Here is a 20,797-nt window from a genome sequence, read left to right on the forward strand (position 1 = left end):
AAAAGATGGGAAGAAGTTAAGAGATCTGGCAAGGAGGTATAGATAAAGAAAGTTGAAAATAACAGTAGACCTTGGAAAAAGAGTTTGAAAAGACCGTTGAAGGAAAAAAAGAGATCAGGACCAAAGTGATTAGAAAAATAATGTCCAGATGACAAAGGTAGAATAAAAATCATTTTATCTTCACTTTGGTGTTTGGAATATGACAGCTTTGGCAACATGCACCTCTTACAGTAGATAATGCATTTCTGCATATGTTTTTCCATCTTTCTGTTGCATGCAAAATTTGGCTTCTTAAATTTCCATTTCAATTTTTATTAGTACATTTGAAATATGTGGTCTCATATTCTTTATGGGTGAGGATTAGTCTGTGCTCTGCATGTGTCACTGAAATTAGGGATTCTGCTGGTGCATAGTTTCTGTGTAGGGATCTGCAGCAATCTGACATGTCCAGTTTTTCCTGTTGATAGTGTCCAAGGGCTTGGTATATTATTTGCAGTGCTGCCTTTTCATGTGTAGGTTGCTGTTTGAATTCTGGGTGTTAGGCATGGGTTGTTAAGGCTGTTTTCTACAGATGTGTGCTGAGTATGTGTGCGTACATTTAAAGTTTTATATTTCACAATGCCTGGCAATGGAAGCAGTTTATGTTTATGCTGTGCTAATTACTCTGCCTTTCTCTATTCAGGCTTGCTGACATGAGCAAGTCTAATCTAACTATGAGGTGGGAAGAATGTTTACTGATGTAGATTGAGGAGTTGTAGGATCTTTTTTCCATTTAAGGGCCAGATGCACTAAACTTAACGAGCCAGCAACATGGTTTTTAAACTGGTTCTAGCCAGTTTAGCGCAAAAGTAGTAAACTGGGACATGCACAAAAGGGTTCTCCGAGCCATTTTCCTGTCACGGTAGCAGCTAACGAAAATGGAATGCAAATGAGCTAATTACTATTATAATGTGAATGTGATGCAATGCGATGCACTACCGTTTCCGACCCCATGCACCGTGGAAAACCTAACGGGAGGTCTGCACCTCTCGTTGGGGCTGCTATGAGCGGGACCCATGCAAAGGAGGACGCCCATCGCAAAAATCGGAAGAAAAAAAAACTTCCAAGTGCTCATCAGGAACGTCCTTTCAAGTGCCTAACACTTGGATGTCCTTCACTCAAAAAAAAGGACAACCCTGACAAATACGTGGACATTATTTTTCTTCAGATTTTGTGATGGGCGTCCTTCTCTTGGACGTGTTTTTCTTACGTGCCCGAAAACCGCCGGAGAATCAGGGAGCAGGACGTGCGAGGACATCCAAATCAAAACTATTTGGACGTCCCTTTTGATTATGCCCCTCCAGGTCTCTCTCAGCCATTCACAGCGCATTTAGCTGACACTAGTGGAAAAGAAGGAAAGGGGCCAGAACCGGAACCCAGACAGGACAAGGCAAGACTCGGAACTGGATTAAAACTTGGACTGGGACCCAGAAATGCAAGACAAGGCAAAACACGGAAGTAGATTAAAACTGGGTCCAGAAAAGGGCAAGACAAGGACAAGGCAAGGACTGGATTCGGACAGGACTAGACTGAAAGAGATAAGACAAAGCACAACTAGACAGGCAAGACAGGGTAGGAGCTCGAACAGGCTTGGGTGGAACAGAATTCAGGATTCTCAAACAGGATTCAGGATTCTCAAACAGGCTTGACTGGAACTGGATTCTGGAACAGGCTTGGCTTGGCTGGAACCGGATTGTGGAACGGACTTGGCTGGAACCAGATTCTGGAACGGGCTTGGCTTGACTGGAACAGGAGACTGAAAGGGACTTGGCTTGACAGGGAACAGGATACTGAAAGGGACATGGCTTGATAGAGAGCAGGGACAGAACTAGCTCAAACACATAACAGGGGCAAAACCTGGCTCAAACACACAACAGGAACAGAACTTGTCAGAAATAGAGCTCAAGAGCCAGGAAGCAAACATAGCGGGCAAAGGATTAAGCAGACTATGGGAAGAGAAAGAAAGAAAGAAAGAAAGAAAGAAAGAAAGAAAGAAAGAAAGAAAGAAAGAAAGAAAGAAAGAAAGAAAGAAAGAAAGAAGCAATGTGCTTACCAGCAGCCACAGCTGGAAAGGGAAAGGTCAGGCAGATTGAGAGGCAGCAGACTTAGCTGCATAGCAGTGAGATAATTAGGGACAATGCTGGCTTCTACAGACTCTCAGAATTAACAGACAAGAACTACACACACAGGAAACAGAGCAGGGGAAACAGGAACAGAGCTTGGCTAAACATAGAGCTTGGCTTAAACACAGAGCTTAACTATAGCAAGAGTCAAAAGCACGGCTAGGCTAAAAGCAGGAGCCAAGAGTACAGTTAAACAGATACAGACACCAACGCCCGGGTGTGGCTCTAGAGTCAGGCTTTCAGGATCAAGGTACAAAAGCAAACACACAGAAACAAAGCAAAGCATTGAAATACAAGACTCAGAGGAACACAGAACAGACCTTCAGGAGCAAGCCTCTGTTTTATCGTCCCTCTCTAGACCCCCGTGGGATCCTTCCACACGGAGGTGTACAGAGGGTCTGCTCTTGTATGATCTGGTAGACCGCCTCCCTGAATTCCAGTGACACCCCTTCCCATGGGTAGCGCCGCTGGGGAGGCATCAGAAGGCTCAGTTCAAATCTAATTCCCATGACCACAGCTTTCTGTCTATTAGGATCTAAGTGAATCTTTGGCCATTTGTGTTCCCACATATATTCTATTAAAGGCCAACCCAAATTAGTTCAGGGACTGACTATAAGTTGTGTGTGGATTACCTTGTAGAACATATGACAGGTAAAGAATGAATTAGAAATAAAGACAGAAATAGTTTCCAGAAATAAAGTGTTTATTCTTACCAAAATCAAGTCTTCAATTTGGTACAATCATCAGACATATTCTAGGTTCAACTGCACGGAGGTTTTTGCCCTTGGAGAAGAGTTGGGGAATGATCTAACGATCTGCCAAAATCTCATCTCTTTTATAGGCGCAAGTCTCTATACAGGTCAATGGCAAGACCCTTTTTTTCCTTAATATTGCACAACCTCTGAATCATACTTTCCTTTCCGGCAGGTGCCCATTTGTACCCACCTCTCCTTTCCGTTTTAGCTATTGCAAGAGATTTCGCAATTTCCGTTATTGTCAACAACTTGTTTTTCTTGTTACAAAAATATCTGTTTTAGCTATTGCACATGATTGTGACATTTCCGTTTTTGTCAACAACTTGTTTTTCTCTCTCTTGATACAAAAATATCTTAATATTAACATATCAGTTTCATATCATCTTTCATATCATCTTATGATCTGAGTGCCATATTATAGAAACACAAACTTCATTTTAAAAACCAAACTTCATCCATTTTTGTCCATTATTTCTACATCTTAGGTGCTATGTTCAATTTGACAATTGTACCAGACTTTGTTAAGACTCATCATGCAGGCCTGCTTTTGCAGGTTCTCATCTATGAGGCCATTGGTGGGCTTTCAGGCCCAGTCAGGGCTTCTCAGCTGGTTAAAGCCGTGTAACTTGGCCCATCACCATTCCAGTGGATAGGCCTCAAGCTAGAACCCATATTAACATTCCCCTCTTCACCCTATACCCATAGGGTGACACCAGGGTTAATGTACCATGGTACCATCCATTCCAGAAGGTATCCTATTAAATTATAGAATCGAGTGAGTCTAATCAAAAGCTGGTATAGTCTGATTTGTTTGATTTAAGGTTATAACATAGGCACTACTTCGGTAACATACTATAACTACAACAATAATATTTCTAAACCTATTGATATGCAGGTTCAATCTTACTCTTACATATATGGAGATATATATAGTAATAACAATCAATAATTCTTTGGTTATATACTGATTATATCTTGAGTATACATTTGCATGGATTACATAGTCATACTGATTATTGATTACATTCTTTCATCAGTCTTAACACTATTATATTGCATCCCTGTGTGCTATTACATGATTATACTGTTGCAGACATTTCTACATTGTCTCTAGGATTTGCATAGCGATTGGTCCATCTCATAGGGAGATAGTCCAATGTGTTATCTCCTGTGGTGATGGGAAGGAGATTTTCGTACAGGGCATACTGTCCTGCTGTTGTCTTTTTTGTTATTGCAGTTTCAATTAAGCGTTCTACTAAGCCTCTAGCACAAGGGATTATGCAACATCCTACCAATACAAAAATTGCTACCACTATGATTATGGTGGTGGCCGCAGAAATGATAAATGTCTTCCATTTACCAAAAGCTTTATCCATCCAACCGGTCCAAGATGTATCGACACCAGAGTTCTCTGCCAATTCTTGCGACAGTGAGGTTAGACCTTTCAAAGCTCTGGTAATTGATCCATCTGGAGCAGTATTGTTGGGGATAAAGGTGCAACACTGTGTACCTATCTTGCGGCACACTCCGCCGTCTGCTGCCAGAATCTGGTCAAGCACTAATCTATTTTCTAACGTCATTCTGCTGGTGGCATCTAATTGTGTTGCAATTCCTTGAACCGCGTCTCTAGTGTAATTCACAAATCTCTGCTGGTTGTAATATATATAGTTGATCCAGTCTAGATTTTTATTTATAGTCGCCCACCAAAAGAAAGCTGATTCGAACCCTGCAGCTATCTGGTTTCTGGCTTTGAACTCATCAGGAACCCCTCTTGGAACTCCAATTGCATCTATATAAACTCGATCATCAAAGGATCCAGGCATTGCATGTCTCTTCACTCGTGAGGAAGAGCTGCTATGAGGAGGGAGCAAGGATGCTATTATAATTGGAATTACCAATTTGACTAAGGCACATCTGCCTGTCCAACTTCTGTGGAGTGTATGGTAGATAGTGTGGGTTCCACAAAACCACCATATATCTGCTCTAGCCTGTGAAAAGTCTGTGAGGTTCAGACCCCTCAGAGCTCCCTTTGCTAGGGAACTATTGCAATTGGTCAAATTTCCCAAAAACCGTGAATTTTTCACTCCATATCGTTCCAGACATGTATGATATCTGGTAGCAGGATCTGGAATCCTGAATGTAGGTGGAACCCTCATCCGAGGGGATAAGTAGGGGTGGTGTCTGTCAAGAGGTTGACAAGACTGATTGGTTTCTTCTTTCACCTGTAATAGCTCTAACATACACCAAAAACCATCTGGATCATTGTAAAGATCTAGAGGAAAGGGAACTACTGTTGGTTCTGCTCTTGCGTGGGAACAAAAATAACAGTTGGAGACATTCAAACTCTTTGTAGTATAATGCGCCCATTCGAGCCACAAGTTTGTCTCTCCATATTAACACCTCTCAGGAACCAAGCCAAGCAGGGACATGCCCTTAACAGGTAACACAAGATTAAGAGACCTCTTGCAAAGGCAAAACATGATAGTTCCCAGGTGCTTATAAAGGACTTGCTGATGATGTCACAAGTAGAAAATGAAGCAGAAGCAGGGAGACCAAAGCGAGGCTTGGCTAACAGGAAGAACAACAACAGGAAATGAAGCAGAAGCAGGGAGACCAAAGCGAAGTTTGGCTTACAGGAAGAACAACAATAGGGAAAAGGCAGACTGGAGAGGTCACAGAGCCAGACACAGAGAAACAGTAGGTCTGAACATGACAGTTGCCGCACACTGTGAAGATTTCAGGGTATTGTCCACAACAACACCTAGATCTTTTTCTTGGCTGCTGACTCCTAAGGTGGAACCTAACATCAGATAACTATAATTTGAATTGTTTTTACCAATGTTCATCACTATGCATTTGTCCACATTAAATTTCACCTGCCATTTGGATGCCCAGTCTCACAATTTCCTAAGGTCTTTTAGCAATTTTTCACAGTCTGCATGCATTTTTACAAATCTGAACAGTTTTGTGTCATCTGAAAATTTAATCACCTCATTTGTCATTAACATTTCTAGATCATTTATAAATGTGTTGAATAACACCAGTCAGTAAAGGTCCCTGGGGCACTCCATTACTCTCCCTCCTCCATTGAGAGAAATAGACATTTAATCCTACTGTGAGGGGGGTAAACAGAATACTGCCCCTCACCCTTAAGGATAGTCCCTCAGATAGACTGAGCCACCTTAAACCCATTAGTCTCACCTAGGGAGGGAGAGGTGGAGTCAAAGGTATAGGAAAGAGGAGGTATAAAAGTTAGGGCCAGAGTAGGGTTAAGGAGGCCCAGGGAAGGAAGAACTGAAGCCCCAGCATAAACCTCTACAACCTATGTCTAGCAACCGTGATTTGGCTGAGGTAAGCCAACTTTTGATTTGAAACTTATAAGCCTTGCTCTGAGGTCTAGCTGGAGCCACACCTGGAACTCTCAGAGAGAGAGAGAGAGAGAGAGAGAGAGAACTTTCAAGCTGTATTTGGGGCATGGCAGTCAACAGCCATAGTCTGTATTTGGGCCCTGTCAGGCACAGGCCCTGGTTAAGTCTTTAGACTGTATTCGCTAAACCAAAGAGACTATGACATAACAGGCCTCAGGTTTCTGTTAATAAAGCACTTGTTTCAGTTTTACACCTTTGTCCGACTGTGTTATTGTGCAGGCCCACCCCCAACCCTTGCTTACGGTATCACATGTGGAGTCAGAAGTGAGATCTGGAGTTTATCCTGCCTTGGTATCTGGATCCTTGGCCTGCGGGGCTCTGGGCCTATCAACGATACTACACCAGGACTTCAGGCAAAGGGGTTAGTCCTCCCCTAGTTAGGGGGGAATGTATAGTTAGTGCCGGACAGGTAGGTTATATTTTTGTTTTCCTCATGCAGTGTGTGTCTTTGGGCGAGGCTGCTACAGCAACAATATAAAGAGACTACTCCAGGGTCTAGTGCAAGGCCAGCAGCAGCTGCAGCAAGTAGTACAGAGGCAATGGGTGCACCAACAGGCCTCCCAAAGATCTCTGGAAGCCCATCAGAGCTCCCCAACCCGGGTGACACAAGTCTTGCAGTCACCCAGGTTGCACCCTCCTGTTCTGGTGTTACAGAAGATGGTAGTGGAAGACGACCTGGACTATTTCCTGACCAATTTTGAAGGAACCACCCGCCTTGCTGGTTGGCCAGAACCATCTTGGACAGCTTATCTAGGGAATTTACTGACCGGTAGCAGCCAGAAGGCATTCCAAGATGTCAATTCTGATGGGATGGTTACCTATGCAGAAGTAAAAGCCACCATTTTGAAGAGGGAGGGCTGCATCCAAGAGGACTGCTGGCAGCATTTTCAGAAGGGTTCCCTGCAAGTTAATGAAAACCCCTGAAATTTCTTCTGCCGACTCAAGGAGGTGGCCTGGAGGTGGTTGCAACTGGAAGTCAAGATGGGCCCAGAGATCACAACAGTTATCCTCCTAGAGCAGTTCCTTGAAGGGCTACCCCTGCCTATAAAATAGTGGATGAGGCAGCACCCTAAATTGATCCTAGAAAATGCTTCAGAAGCAGCCTAAACCTTCAACCAAGCACAACCAGAGTCAGAACTCTACAAAGTGAAGAAGCGGGCTGGAAGTCCTGGGAGGAAAAAAAACTGGACCAGACAACCAATGGGATTAGAATCCACCCACCAGTCCGAGGTCTCCAAATAAGGGGTCAGAGTAATGGAATCCTTCATCTTACCTTGATGAGGTGGCGCAACCATCTATTCCTGGAGAAGCAAAACAAATTATAAATCTTGACATTAAACCCCAGGAGATGGTGGGAGTTCTCAAGGGACTGGCAGCAGGTAAACCTTCAAGTGTAGATGGCTTTTCTAATGCATTTTATAAAGCTTACAATGTCTGTTTATCCCAGTCTTACCTAAATATTATAATTATTTAAGGGATGGGGATACTCTCGCATAGTAATATTGCAGGTATAACAATATTATGTAAACTGGAGAGACATAACACCATATGTGGGTCCTGTCATTCCATATCCGTGATCAATGTTGATCTGAAAATACTGGAAAAGATTTTGACCAAGAGATTGGCCCCCTGATTACCGGGAGTTATTAATTCTGATCAGGCAGGTTTCGTGATGTGGCGACAGACTATGAACAGCTAAAAGGATCCTTCACATCATATGGGCAGTACGAGAATGGCAAATCCCTGCCATGTTGTTGGTGGTCGACGCCAAGAAGCCTTTGACCGCATGCGCTGGCCTTTTATGTTTGCCACCTTATGTTAATTTGTTATTGGACAGAATTTTTGTGCTTGGTTGTCTGCCCTTTACTCAAATTTGTTAGACTGAATGAAAATTAATGAAGGATGCATTTCTACATTCTCTTTGGGTAGAGGGACACACCAGGGATGTTCTTTATTGCCCCTACTATTTGCTGTAGTCATGTAACCCTTAGCACAATGGATTAGGGACATCAAGGATATTAGAGGGGTTCCCATTGGGGCGACCATTCATAAAATATCCTTATTCACAGACGATGCCATTCTCTCACTCAACCTCATACTACATTGCCTATTCTGGTTCAGGAGATGAAATGCTATGCTTCTGTATCAGGGTTTAAAGCAAACATGGATAAGAGAGAATCCCTCAATTTATCTTTAGTGCAGACAGTAGTAGACACTTTAAAGGTTAACTTTCCTTTCAAATGGGTGCAGAGACATCTCAAATATTTAGGGGTTAAAGTTAATCAATCAGTTGAGCAGCCCTTACCTGCTTATTTTCTCCCCTTAATACAACAGATTTAAACCGATCTTAGGAAGTGGAATAGAGGGCCATACTCATGGCTGGGGCTGGTAGTGATTTTGAAGCTGAATATCCTTACCAGGTTTCTTTCTTTATTTCAATCCCTGATGATACTCATTCATTTTAGGATTCTGGGACAGTGGCAGTGCTTTTTGTCACAATTTCATTGGCGGGCTACAGGGCCAATGATAGCAAAGCATATGCATATCATCCACAAGGAGTTCAGAGGCATAGGATACATGACCTGAGATCTTATTATTTAGCAGTCAGCTGCATCACCTCTGGGATTGGAAACTCTGGGGTCAGTTTATACCTTTTGTGTAGACTGAACAGGTTTATCTAAGGAAGCTCCCTATATATGACATACCTTAGGGGTCTATCTATCTATCTACTTATCATTTCTATAGCGCTACAAGGCATAGCAGCGCTGTACACCATACACAGAAGACAGTCCCTGCTCAAAGAGCTTACAATCTAAATAAGACAGGTAAACAGACAGGACAATTAAGGGTAAGGGAAAAGAGGTGAGTAAGTGTAAGTGAGTTAGGAGTCAAAAGCAGTGGTAAAGAGGTGGGTTTTGAGTTTGGACTTGAAAATGGCTAAAGACGGGGCTAAACGTATAGGCTCAGGAAGTCTATTCCAGGCGTGAGGTGCAGCGAGATAAAAGGAATGAAGTCTTGAATTAGCAGTAGAGGAGAAAGGGAAGAGAGATTTATCAACAGAACGGAGTACTCGAGGGAGAACGTAGGGGGAGACAAGAGTGGAGAGGTACTGGGGAGCAGCAGAGTGAATGCACTTATAGGTCAATAGGAGAAGTTTGAATAGAACACGGAAACGGATAGGGAGCCAGTGAAGTGACTTAAGGAGAGGGCTAATGTGGGACTACACCCTTCCGATCTCAGACAGCCTGAAAATCTTGGGAGTCACAATCGACCAAAATCTTACACTCGAAGATCATGCAAAAAATACAGCAAAAAAAATGTTTTACTCAATGTGGAAACTTAAAAGGATCAAACCTTTCTTCCCAAGAGAAGTATTCCGCAGCCTAGTACAATCAATGGTGCTAAGTCATCTAGACTACTGCAATGCCATTTATGCCGGATGCAAAGAACAAATCATTAAGAAGCTTCAAACCGCTCAAAACACAGCAGCCAGACTCATATTTGGGAAAGCGAAATACGAAAGCGCCAAACCCCTAAGAGAGAAACTACACTGGCTACCACTAAAAGAACAAATTTTTTTTTTTAATTTGTACCTGCACTTTTTCCCACTCATGGCAGGCTCAATGCAGCAGGCAATGGAGGGTTAAGTGACTTGCCCAAAGTCACAAGGAGCTGCCTGGGCCGGGAATCGAACTCAGTTTCTGAGGACCAAAGTCCACCACCCTAACCACTAGGCCACATTCAAAGTTTGCACCCTGGCCCACAAAATCGTTCACAGGGAAGCCTCGACCTATATGTCAGACCTTATAGACTTGCCTACCAGAAACGCAAAGAGATCAGCACGCACATTCCTCAATCTCCACTACCCTAACTGCAAAGGGCTAAAATAAAAATCCTTATACTTGACCAGTTTTTCATACATCTGCACGCAGCTATGGAACGCACTACTGAAGGCCATAAAAATCACGCAAGACCTAACTATCTTCCGAAGGCTACTGAAAACAGATCTGTTCAAGAAGGCATACCATAAACATCTATCTTAAATACTAGTAATAAGACCTTACACGACCTAGACATACTTGAAATCTTATCACTTGACTGATATTAATGAACTACCCCTACCACTTTAATCCTCATGTCGAATATGGTCTTTCATAGCCGATGACCTAATGTATGTTACAACCCAATTTATTACCCAATACCTTCATGCATTACTATAATGTATACTCCCTTACCATGTATATATGCACATGATATATATTTATACCATGATCTGTTCCATGCATGTTATGTTCCATGTATATTACTATGTAGGTATGCACCTGAACGCAATACCATTTGTAATTCTGTTACCCGGAAATGGCATCTGCAATTACGGCAAATGTAAGCCACATTGAGCCTGCAAATTGGTGGGAAAATGTGGGATACAAATGCTACAAATAATAATAGCGACTTTGGCAGAAAATAAGTCGCGCAGCAGAGTTTTGGATTGATTGAAGAGGAGAGAGATGGCTAAGAGGGAGGCCGGTGAGTAGTGGGTTACAATAATCAAGGTGGGAGGTGATAAGAGTGTGGATAAGGGTTTTGGTACAGTGCTCAGAGATGAAGGGACGGATTTTGCTGATGTTATAGAGAAAGAAACGACAGGTTTTGGTAGTCTGCTGTGAGCAGAGAAGGAGAGAGAGGAGTCGAAGATGACCCCAAGGTTACGGGCTGATGAGACTGGGAGAATGAGAGTGCCATCCACCGAAATAGAGAAAGGGGGGAGAGGAGAGGTAGGTTTAGGGGGAAAGATGAGGAGCTCGGTTTTGGTCATGCTAAGTTTCAGGTGTCGTTGAGACATCCAGGCAGCAATGTCAGATAGGCAGGCTGAGACATTGGTCTTGATACTGGTTGAGATTTCGGGGGTAGAGAGGTAGATTTGGGAGTCATCAGCATAGAGATGGTATTGAAAGCCATGGGAAGATATCAGAAAGCCAAGGGAAGAAGTATAGATGGAGAACAGGAGAGGACCGAGAACAGAACCTTGAGGTACACCAATTGGTAGAGGGATAGAAGTGGAAGAGGATCCACCAGAGTGTACACTAAAGGTGCGAAGCGAGAGGTAGGAGGAGAACTAGGAAAGAATAGAGCCCTGGAATCCAACTGAAGATAGTGTGTCAAGGAGTAGGCTGTGATCAACAGTGTCAAAAGCGGCGGATAGATCAAGAAGGATGAGGATAGAATAGAGACCTTTGGATTTGGCTAGGAACAGGCATTCTTCTTGGCTGAGTAACATTTTGAACCCCTTTCTGAAACATGTACTATGCACCTGGTATCAGACTACATCTGGAATGCTTGGGCAGGAGTGGAGATCTTAGCATATGTCTCTTTCTTTAATATTTGGGAGCTCTGAACCCTTTTATGATGGTTCTTTTCAGAGGTGGGAGGCTAGGGGGCTGCGGTACTTGGACAAGTGTTGAGAGATGGCCATCTGCTGACCTTTGACTGCCTACAGTCAGATTACCAATTGCCCAAATCTGATTTTTATTTGTATCTTCGATTTCAACATTGCATGACATCAGGGGTATATAAGTCTATAGCCACGAGAGAGAAGACCCCACTAGAGATTCTGTGGTCTCAGCCGGACTCCTCTAGAGGGTTGATTTCTAGTCTGTACAAAATAGTTAGAAAATAAAGCTTTGTCAAATTACCATATTTGAAAGCCTAGATGAATGATTTGGGAAAGTCTTACACGAACAAAGAGTGGGGTGTGATTATTAAGAATACTAAATCACTATCAGTATCAGCTCTACTTAAGGAAAATGATCTGAAGCTTCTCCTTCGCTGGTATATTACACCTTTGTTTTTATCTACGAGAGGCCTCTTATCAGACCCTTCCTGCTGGAGGGGGTTTTCAGGGAGGGTTTTTTTGCTACATGTCTGTGGGACTGTCCAGAGGTGGAGCTGTTTTGGTCAACTGTACACTCAGAGTTTGTGTTGATTGCAGGAGTGGATTTTATCTTCACCAGAGATTGATGACTTGGAATCTGAATCTCATACTGTCTTAAAGTGTTGTATATATGCTGCTAGATTCGTAATTGCAGCTGCTTAGAAACAACCAGCTTCCTTGTCCACCATTCAATGGCATCAGAGACTTAGACATGTCTTGCTTCTGTAGCGCTTGATGGCTCTTTAAATTACCGGGACCACAGACCTGCTCTTTTGGCTCAAGAATAGAGTGATATTTGAACTAGTTGGTTCAATACCCTTGTGATGGGGTTGAGATGGGGGGTGGGGGGGGGGGGTAAGTAGGATCTTAGGCTGATTTATTTACTGTTTTTGATTTTTATGATTGGCTATTTAGATGCTTTTATAGTTGTGAAGATTTTCAGTAAACATAAAAAGTTCAATAAACATAATAAAGTAAAAAAAAAACCAACAACATAAAGAAGTATCAGACTAGATTAGATCAATGGTCCACTGAGCATAGCATTCTGTTTCCGATGGGTTATTAATGTTATCCAAAATTATTATTTTGGCAGAGGACAAGTAAAGACATAAAATATAAGCATTAAATTCATTATTGACTCCTTCAGTAGAGTCTTTTGTGACTTTGAATGATTAAGAGGCTGATGTACTCAATTTCACTAATGCTTTAACACCAAGGGCTAGATTTACTAAAGTGTACTACTAGATTAGCATATGCTAAATGTCATGAAGGCATGTTATTAATACATAGTGTGCCCTTTCAATATCAAAGTATTTCTCAAAGCATATAGTCAGGGTGTTAGGCAATACTTGTTCTAGGAATCTCCTTTACAACCTCTGGTCTCAAGTATTCCCAAGATCTTCATCTTGTTCTTTCTGTTGCCATTACACTCATAATTCTTTTCCAGCTCTTCTGCAGCTCAGGTATTTTTAAGCTGTACTCATGAATGCGTTGTTGGAATTTTTCCAGTTCATTTACTGCCATTTGAATTGTGGTTGTTGCATTTTGGTTGCTGGAATAATGCCATTATTTTATGCAACGTTACAATCCAACAAGATAATAAATAGAAAAAAATAAAAAACATAAGAAAGAAAAATAAAGTGATACTTTTTTAATTGGACTGAATTCATGTTTTGACAAGCTTTCCAAGGCACAGCTTTTTTCTTACAGAATAGTGCATATATTAGCTGCACCTATGTGTACACATACAGGCCAGTGTTTTGGTCATTTATACCTGTATGTGGTACCCATGGCTTTTTTGAGGGGGTAATTGGGGGTACTGAGTACCGGCACTTTTTCCATAGTCTGCTAAAATTGACCGATGGTCCCCAAGTTTTAATGAAAGCGCTCAGGCTCTACACAACAATTCTGCCTTGTCATAGGTTCTGTAACTGGTTGCAAGAGGTCTGGCTATTATGGGATGTCCCTCAGTGATCACCCCACCCCTGAAGGGTGGCCTGGTATTTGAGTATCGGCATATTTTTTGGTAGAAAAAATGCATGGTGGTACCTGTATGTTGTTGTCCATTTTATAGAATCACCCTTCAGGGAGAAGGTCTATAATTGGATGCCCAGAGGTTACAAGGTAGGATTCTATTTTATAAAGGAATGCTTGAACCTATCCTCAGTTATAAAACACCGGTATAACTGGTGATTAATGCACTTTCTGGCTGATCTTCAGTATTATTTAACTGGTCAGGAGCTATTCCTGGCCGGTTAAATAGCGCTAAGATGGCTAAGCGCTAATATTCAGCACTAGTTAGCCATATATCTCCGCTGAATATCACTTAGTGCATAGCAGCTAACTGGCTATATCGAACGATATAACCGGCTAGGCTAGCTGCGAATATTCAGCACTTGGCCAGCTAAGTTTAGTGGCCAAATCGGGCCTTACAAATAGCAGGCTTATCTTTGGCCACTATAAACTTAACTGACCAGCATTAAGGAGTCCTTTTACCAAGCTATGGTAAAAACAACCCTGTGGAAGCGGCAGGGGCCGTTTTTGCCACATGTCAGGGCTATTTTTACCGCAGCAGGTAAAAAAGTCCCTAAGAAAGACATCACCATGTGGTAAGATCAGTGCTTTTTTGTAGGAAAAAAGGTACCGGTACTCATTATGGGTGGGGTCACCACATATGGCCCCACCCCAATTGTAGCCACACCCACATTAACCACACCCCTTATGCCAGCCATGGTGCATATAAACAGACATCATTGAAAATATTATACTAGTATAGGTGAAAAAAATAGCATGATTTTTTTTTCATTATAAATAATTTCTGTAAGCTGTTACAGCTCCAGTATACCCAGTGCAAAATAAGACAGCAGATGTAAATTCTCAAATTGGACATATTCCAAACACTAAAATGAAAATAAAATTATTTTTTTCTACCTTTGTTGTCTGGTGACTTTGTTTTTCTATCCATATTGGTCCCTGATTCTGCTGCTCTCTATCTGTTCTCTTAACTCCGTTTCCAAGGCTTCCTTTCCATATATTTCTTTACTTTCCTCCTTCATTTCTTGTCCTACATCTATAAGTAAATGCTGGGTCCTCCTCCATGGAATTGACTGGAGGAGGTATAACGTGGATCCAGCTTTTGCCTATTTTCTCCATCCATGTGCAGTTTTTCTGCTCTCTTCCCTTTCCCTCATCTCCATCCATGTGCATCTTCTTCTTTTTCTTTCCTTCCCTCCATCCATGCCCAGCACTTCTCCTCTCTCCTCCCCTCCATCCATATCCAGCATTTCTCCTCTCTCTTCCCTCCCCTGTATCCATATAAAGCAATAATTCTCTCGCACCTCTCCTCCATCCAGCATTTCTCCTCTCTCCCTGCCAACCCCTGCATCCATCCATGTCCAGCAATTCTCCTCTATCTCCTGTTCTCCTCTCCATCCATTTCAGCATTTCTCCTCTCTCCCCTGCCCTCCCCTCCCATCCATGTCCAGTGATTCTCCTCTATCCCCTGCCCTCCCCTCCTATCCATGTCTAGCTTATCTCCTCTCTCCCCTGCCCTCCCCTCCAATGTCCAGCAATTCTCCTCTATCCCCTGTCCTCCCCTGCCATCCATGTCCAGCGATTCTCCTCTCTCCCCTTCCCTCCCCTCTCATCCATGTGCAGCGATTCTCCTCTGTCCTCTGTCCTCCCCTGCCATCCATGTCCAGCAATTCTCCTCTCCCCTGCCCTCCCCTCCCATCCATGTCCAGTGATTCTTCTCTCCCCCTGCCCTCCCCCATCCATGTCCAGCAATTCTCTCTTCCCTGCCCTCCCATCCATGTCCAGTGATTCTCCTCTGTCCCCTGTCCTCCACTGCCATCCATGTCCAGCGAATCTCTGTCCCCTGACCTCCCCTCTCATCCATGTCCAGCAATTCTCCTCTGCCTCCTGTCCTCTCCTGCCATCCATGTCCAGCGAACCTCTCTCCCCTGACCTCCCCTCTCATCCATGTTCAGCGATTCTCCTCTGTCTCCTGTCCTCCCCTGCCATCCATGTCCAGTGATTCTCCTCTCCCCTGCCCTCCCATCCATGTCCAGCATGTCTCCTCTCTCCTCTGCCCTCCCCTTCCCTCCCCTCCTATCCATGTCAAGCAATTTTCTCTTCCCTGCCTTCCCCTCAAATCCATGTCCAGCGATTCTCCTTTCTTCCCTCCCCTCCATGTCCAGCAATTCTTCTCTCTCCCCTGCCCTCTGTCCCCTCCATGTCCAGCGATTCATTCAATCCTCAGCCCCCTGCCCTCCCTCAGCTCCCCGACTTTCCATGAAATTTTTAATTTACCCGAAGTTGCTGCGAACCGGCAGTAAAAACAGCTGGCAGGCAGGCAGGCAGGCTTGCCTCCTCGTTGCTTCCCTTCCCTCTCAGTGCATCCTGCCCTCGCGGAAAGGAAATTACATCAGAGGAAGGTGGGATGCGCTGAGAGGGAAGGGAAGCGACGAGGAGGCAAGCCTGCCTGCCAGCTGTTTTTACTGCCAGTTTGCTGCGACTTTGGGTAAATTAAAGATTTCAAGGAAAGTTGTGGAGCTGAGGGAGGGAGGACGGGCAGGCAGGGAAGAGGAGCACGGGTGCATGAACAGAAGGGAGCGGGCAGGTGAGCTGGACCTCACAAAAGAGGTGCTGGTACACTGTACCAGCACGTACTGACACAAAAAAAGCACTGGGTAAGATTATTCTTACCATGTGGCCATGTGGGGAAGAGCACTTACCACCACCCATTGAGGTGAATAAGGGATCTCACGGTAACCTGCTGGGTTAACAGTGAGCTAGAAATTACAGAATTATTTTCTGTAACGCCGGAAATAGTGTGCACTCAAGGTGGAACTGCTGGTGGTGGCCGCATTGGGCTGGCAGTAGTTCCGGGTTGCCACATGACAACCCTTTAGTAAAAGGACCCCTAAATATTGACTTAGCCAGTTTAATTTAAACCGGACAAAAATCCTGGATATTCAATATTACTTACCGGAAACGACCTGGCATTGAATATCCAGGCTCAGTGCCGATCGCAGCTCTTAGTTGGCCTGCCTCTCGCAGGCTGAATATCAGCCGGTTAATAGGCATTTGCACTTGTACCAGCCATGGCGCTGGTGTAAGTGCAAGTGGCTAAGTATGCCAGGTATATACATAAATTAGGGGCCCTTTTACTAAGGTGGGCCCAAAAGTGGCCTGCACTGGTGTAGGAGCATGTTTTGGACATGTGCTGGTCCATTTCCTGAGTGCGCCTGGAAAAAGAGGGAATTTCTTAATGTGCTGGAAAATGGATGCGTGGCAAAATGAAAACCAGCACGCGTCCATTTTCGGCCTGAGACCTTAACGCCACCAATTGACTTAGCGGAAAGGTCTCACGTGCTAACCGGGCATTGAGCATGCAGCGTAAGGGCCTCGCAGTAGAAAATAGAACATATTTTCTACCGCGTGTTTTCAGTGCGTGCAAAAATGGAATTACCGCCCGAGGCACATGGTAGCTGGGTGGCAGTGCCAATTTAACTCACGTTGGACGCGTGTAGGCACCTACATGCCTTTGTAAAGGGCCCCTGAATGTTAACACAGTGAGAAAGTACATGCACAAACTGCTTTGCAGATAATGTGGCGAAAACTTATACCTAAATTGAGGAGGTCTAGTTAAGAATTCTGCAATAATTCATGCCACTGAACCTCAGCTATGGTTACGTGTGTTAAGAGCAATGTTATCACATTGGGCTCTTAGGGCCTGATCCATTCAACTTTTTTACCATAGACATAGAATTGGAGAAGAGCCTTTAGTGAATCCAGCCTTCATATCTGTGTGTAGGATTTTTATAGTGTAATTAAATTTCACCATCCAAAAATCAGGTTGGGTAGGAGTTGTTGCATGCTTTTCATTTCTTACTGATTTTATCTTACGCCATTCCACGCCCTGAAAAACAGAAGTTCTCACACAGGTATTCTCTGAAGTGTCCTCATCTATCAGTTGTCATAATTGCTTTTCCTAATGCTCAAACCTGCCCCACCAGTGGCTTCATGCCATATTTGTGCTATGAATTCCAGGTATAAAATTATAGTTAGCATTGGTACAATTTGACTGGTGGCACCTGTAAATCATTAACTATGACACAGAGCTCAAGGTAAACTACCAACGACTTAAATTCAGTAGCACAACTGGCAACTCCTTAACATTATGGTTAATGAGTCATATAGACGCCCACTTCTGAACTGGTGGTTTGACTAAACCTTACGACCTTATTTAACTTTATAAAAGTTCTAATGTGCACTTTTAGGGGCTGAATCTATGAATGATGTGCAGATTTCCATGTGCATAATTGCTTGCTACCCTGAGATGCACATGTAACCCAATTGCCTAATGAGCCAATTACTGCCAGTAATTGGCTGCTACCAATCAATTATCAGCATTTTGGATTTGAGTTTGCATCTTGCTAAGCATTATTCTGTAAAGTTCTGTGTGCAGATCTTATAGCGAGCAACTCAAAAAGAGGCATGACCATGAGAGGTGAATGGGCAGGTCGGGGAGTTCTCTAAAAATGTGCACAGTATTACTGAATACTGGGGATTTGTGCCTAACTTATGCACCAGGATCTATGGCAGGTTTCAGTTGGTGTAAATCCTCATCACCAAAGTTTGGAGTGGAAATCAGCTCTAAGCTCAGAGCGCCGTTTATAGAACAGCGCTCCACACAGTGGTGTTCCTTGGTCGGCTGCCACCCTGGGCGGATCGCCGCTGCGCACCCCCCTTGGGTGCAGCATTGTCCATCCCCCCCTGGGTGCAGCATGACCCCCCTCCCCAGGTGCAGCACATCACCTCCCTTGTGCATCAGCATCCCCCCCGCGCATCAGCATCTCCCCCCCCCCCGGCATATCACCTCCAAGTCCTCCCCCCCAGTTCATTCTTACCTGCTGGGCGGGTGATGGGAGCAGCCGTGTGGCTGTCAACTCTGCTGGTTCCCTACTCCCTCTGCCCCGGAACAGGAAGTAACATCAGAGGGAGCAGGGAACCAGCAGAGCTGACAGCCATGCGGCTGCTCCTTGCACCCCTCCAGCAGCGTGCACCCGGGGCGGACCGCCCCACCAGCCCGCCCTCGGTACACCCACTGGCTCCATGTGGATTTTTTGAGCACCATTTACGCTGCACCATTAGTCCTTCCTATGCTAAAATACAGGTTATAAGAGTTTCAATTCCTTTGGAGAAGGAAACAGTCCTACACTTACATCTCCAGCGAACTAGATTTAGGTATTTTCTTTTTACTCGAAACACTGCATTTAGTTCTTCAACAGAGATCTTTTTGAAATATGATCTGACATCTTTTTGTCTTTGTTTAGTTTTTAAACAACAGCTCATTATGATGTTTGCGGACTCACTGTTCCTTGCATATTCCTGTGAAACTCACATTTATTTATTTTATTTGTTACATTTGTACCCTGCATTTTCCCACCTATTTGTAGGCTCAATTTGTAGGCTCAATGTGGCTTACTTATACTGTCCTCACTTTAGTATCTCAAAATTCAGGATTTGAAGTATTCTCCATTTTCCATACTATGGGATTTCTAAATGATGTTTTTCAGACGGCCTTAGTCTTCCCTTTGTCTAAACGGAGTTCCCAGTATCCATATTTAGAAACATGTTGAAGAATAATTGTAAAGCCGCTTTGCTATGTATTTGAACACAGTGGTGACTGATATCCATCCTATGGTCACATATATGTCAGTGGTTGAAAGAAACGTAGCACAATTGCATGCTATGATCCTTAATTTAGAAGGGTTGTGGGACTGATGCCTGGAAACATAACTTCACATACTGTAATATCAATGCACAAAGGGAACATATGGACTTTCCTTCTGAAAATTGCCTAAGCCAAGAGCATCTGCAGAGATCTGCTCCTGCTTTTCCTGTGGATACCTTTTCCCTGCAAAAGAATGCGCATAATTTTGAAAATGCAAAGAGATGCACACTGTTGTCTCCCTTGATCAAACCCTACCTCTGAGCCTATCTACTTTGCAATGGCTAAATGTAGGGATGTCGTTGATTCCTAAGGGACCCTTTTACTAAGCAGCAGTAAGCCCACTGCAGGCTTACTGCGCGCCAATATGGAGCTACCACCAGCCCAACGTATGCAGTAAAGAGTTTGGGTGGTAATGACCTACACGCGACAGATGCCACTTGGTGTGCATCCGCTACATGCACCAGAAAATAAAAAAATATTTTTCAGACACGCGTAGCAGACACGCGCCAAAATTGAAATGATCGCAAGGACCACACGGTAACCGGGCGGTAACTCCAATTTGGAGCTCACTGGGTGCATATGTCATTTTTCCCTTATGAATCTTTCTGCAAAACATTTGCAAATTGAGAAATCAGATTGAGAAATCATTTCAGCATTAGTTCAATTTTGCATGAAAATTTTCTGCCGTGTATTTTCCTGCAAGATTTAACTATACTTTATAGTTAATTTGTGTTCTGATAAAGTCCACAATTATTTGCAGATTTCATCACAAGAAAAATGCAGCAAAATTAATTGCAAACTGAGGGAGCGAGGGCGTGCCTATTTCTGCTCTTGTTCTGCTTTCCCTCATACCCCCCACCTTTCATTTAGCCTCTCTTACTTCCCAATCCTGCGTGCCCACTGTCTCACACAGATGGCTACTCTCGTGCAAGCCTTCCCCCATAGTCATCTTCCCTACAACCTGCTATCAGTCTCTCCCACCAGCCAGACTGCCGCTGAGTAGTCATTCCCTCATAGTGAGCCAGCCAGTGCCACCCCCCAACCTGATATCCAGACTTCCCGAGTAACCTGTCTGTCTTTCCACAAACCAACCAACCAACCAACTCACTAGTCATTCCTTGCTGCCAAGACAGCCTGTACCTTCAGTTTGCTAGCCAGCCTGTTGCTTCTTCTATCCCTTGAAGGCCAGTTTCCATCCTGGAACAGTTGATGCTAACAATGTATGGCTGTCCTTGAGCCTTATTTCTAGGTCTCCTCCACGAGAGTACACGTGCTGCACA

The 20,797-nt window shown here is 43.8% G+C and overlaps 1 protein-coding gene across 1 annotated transcript in view; it reads right to left on the minus strand.

The window, feature by feature from the left end:
• LOC115481331 (keratin, type I cytoskeletal 47 kDa-like) overlaps nucleotides 1-20,797 on the minus strand; it is a 64,900-nt gene that overhangs the window by 30,554 nt on the left and 13,549 nt on the right. The gene's annotated exons all lie outside the window — the stretch shown is intronic.

This window comes from Microcaecilia unicolor, chromosome 12 (genome assembly GCF_901765095.1).
Source record: "Microcaecilia unicolor chromosome 12, aMicUni1.1, whole genome shotgun sequence".
Lineage (NCBI taxonomy): Eukaryota > Metazoa > Chordata > Amphibia > Gymnophiona > Siphonopidae > Microcaecilia > Microcaecilia unicolor.